General features: G+C 67.3%; 1 protein-coding gene and 1 long non-coding RNA gene across 3 annotated transcripts in view; both read left to right on the top strand.

Annotated features, from left to right (window-relative positions):
- CNBP (CCHC-type zinc finger nucleic acid binding protein) overlaps positions 1-2826 on the top strand; it is a 363505-nt gene that overhangs the window by 240218 nt on the left and 120461 nt on the right. The gene's annotated exons all lie outside the window — the stretch shown is intronic.
- The window catches only part of LOC144233820 (uncharacterized), a 28240-nt gene that overhangs the window by 1559 nt on the left and 23855 nt on the right, over positions 1-2826 (top strand). The window lies entirely within an intron of this gene.

Below are 2826 nucleotides of genomic sequence, written 5' to 3'. Positions count from 1 at the left end.
GGACCGAAGCGCGGGGCTCCGTGCCTTCTCCTCGGCCAGGGCCTTCGAGGGCTGCTGCGCCCCCCACCCGAGTGCTCGGGGGCCCCCGCGAAACGGAGGGGGGCTGCACCCCCCGCTCCGGAGAGGCGCTGACTGGACACCCAGCACTGCCGAGCCCCCTGGGGGAGGGCCGGCACTAGCCTTGCCCGTGGGGCGCCAGGACCCCTTTTCCTTACGCCCCCAAAGGCCCCCCGCCGTTGACCGCGGCGTCGGCCGGCACTTAACCCGAAGACGCCACGTCCTCATGGGTCGTGGTCAACCCTGGCGTTGAAAGCCGTCCCCGGTTCCCTGGACACAAAGCTGCCCCCGGGGGCCCGTCCTGCCCGTGCCCAGCTCGGCTCCGGGGAACGGCCCCCCGTCGGCAGCGCTGACCTGAGATGGGGACTCCGGGAAAGTGGGGGTCCCGGCCGTCACTCTCCGGGCTCTCCTGCGGGAGACAGAAAAGTCCGGGCCAAATCTCTGTACTCCGGGGGTTCCTTTTTTATTTCACTTATTCAAACAAATATTTATTGAGCATCTATTGTGTGCCGCGTACAGAGGCCTCCGTGACACCCAAGGCCGAGGGTTAGAAATGCACAGACTGCCCAGTAGTGAGACGTGCGGGGAAGAAAGACGCGGCACCGTGACTGTGGCGGGTGNGGCGGCATCCCACGGTTTGGGGCCGCCTTGGCCTCTGAACCCCTGGCGACAGGGAGGCCACCAAGCTTTCTCGATCCTCGGGGCCGCGATGCGGGCAGAGCCCGAGCACAGCGGGTCGGAGCTCAGTCCCTCCTCGCGGTCCCTTGGCTGTTGCCAGTGACCCGAGGATCCCGAGCCGGGGGGGCGGGGTGAACCGCCTTCTTTCGGACTGTCGTCCACACCCGGACAGGGGTGCTTCTCTCTGGCCTTGCTCTCCCTCCCTGCGCCCAGCCAGCTGGACAGACAGACAGACTTGGAGGAGAGTCCAAATGCCCCCAGCGGCCCCACGCCTTTCCTGGGCCTCAGCTTCGTCCTGCAAAACGGGGGGCGGGGGCGGGGCAGGGCACACGGGTCGGCCGTGGGCTAAGGGTCCCCAAAGCCTTAAAGCCCGACTGTCCCGACAGATGANAACTGTCTTGAGAGCTCCTGAGGTCAGGCTCCAGGCTGCGGTGGTTTGGTTGGTGGGGTTTTTTCCTCCTCTTCAAATAGATTTTTTTTTAAAATTTTTAATGTTTTATTTCTGAGAGAGAGACAGTGCGAGCAGGGGAGGNCAGGACGCCCACAAGCCGGAGCCCCTGCGGCTTCCCCGCAGCGCAGTTAGGGCCGGATTGAACTTGGCCGAGGAGGGGCCGTGGCAGGTGCTGGGTGGCCGTCCAAGCGGGACGCCTCTGTTGCCGGCTGCCCCGCGCAGCCACAGCGTCCCCACCCTCGGGCCCCGTCAGGGCAGGAGGAAACTTCCAGGGCGGTTGCTAACGCGCTCCTGACTCGCAGAAAAGTGGAGGGTCCCCAAGCGGGACAGGGAAGTAACGCTGGAGACAGACCCTGGGGGCCTCGCAGGGGTCACCGCAGGCTCCCACTAGGGCTTCCCAAGGCGTCGCGGCGCCGCGAGGTCCCTGCCTGCTCTGCCGGGCGGCCCGGGGGGCTCAGCGCACAAATGCTTTGTGACCCGCGCAGGGTCGGTGCTGTGGCCGGACGCGCTCGCCTCCGACCTGGGTCTGAATCCCATCTCATTCATTCAGCACATCTACTGAGGGCCTACTACGTGCCAGGCCCGATGCAGCAGTGAGTGAGACAGGGTCGCTGCTCCGGTGGGGGCGGCAGGCCGAGGCAGGGCCATCTCAGAAAGCGACAAGTGTGTAAAACAACGTGCCACAGTGTCTGGGGGCGGTGGAGGGGGGCTGCCCGCAATGGGGTAAACCGCAAACGCTTGGCCGCCTTTTCCCGGCCGGGTATCACTGGGGACATTACGTCCCAACCTCTCTGAAGCCTCAGTTTCCCCATCTGGACAGCGAAGGTAGACAGACAACCAGCAGCGCCTGGGAACAGTCGATTCCTGGCAGGCGTGGGGCCCGGGCTCCCCGCTGCTGAGCGTGGGGCGCAGGCTGGTCTCCCGCCCTCAGCGCTTCGGCTCTTCCCCGGGCGAGGTGTCCACACGCCGCGGCCGCGTGTGAGGAGGGAGATGGAGCCAGGGCTCCCGGGCTGCGCCTCGGCCACCAGCCAGAGCAGGCCACCGGGGCTGAGGGCGCGGGAAGCCCCCGCGCCCCCCGCACGATGGCGTCTCCACCCTGTACTGGCTGCTTGCGCCCCAAACCCAGGTTCGGGGGAGAGAGATGTCAAAGTCTACCCCAGCTCTGAGGCTGGGGGACGCTTCTGTCCCTCCCCCCTCCGCCCAAGGAAGCCAGCCCCGCAGGGGACGCACTTCCCACAGAGGCAGAGGCGGGTCGGAGCCCCAGTGGGGCCAGCACCCCGGGGGGCCTGTGAGCTCGGGTGGGGGGAGGGGAGGCCCTGCCCCTCCCCCCAAGGCAACGGATGCCCTGGAACGCTGTGGGCGGGGGGCCACCCTCTCCTCACCAGAACTTTCCTCCCTAACGTTAACCACGCAGCTCCTCTCAGCTGCCCTCCTCGGCCCCCACCCAAGGGCGAGCCTGGGAAGACAGTTACTCCAGGGCGGGGCCTGGAGAGGCCATTTTCTAGTTTCCTCGGCTCCGTCCCTCCTTCACACGCTCGGCCCTGGCCCAGGCTCTCTGAGGGGCCTGCATGCAGGCCTGGGCCGCGCCCGCGGGCCTGACGGCGGGAGGGAGAGCCCGGCTGCTGGCCCCAGGACCCCCG

This window comes from Crocuta crocuta, unplaced genomic scaffold, assembly GCF_008692635.1.
Source record: "Crocuta crocuta isolate KB4526 unplaced genomic scaffold, BGI_CrCroc_1.0 scaffold296, whole genome shotgun sequence".
Classification (NCBI taxonomy): Eukaryota; Metazoa; Chordata; class Mammalia; order Carnivora; family Hyaenidae; genus Crocuta; species Crocuta crocuta.
The sequence above is the reverse complement of the archived record's forward strand: the minus strand, read 5'-3'. Positions and strand labels throughout refer to the sequence as shown.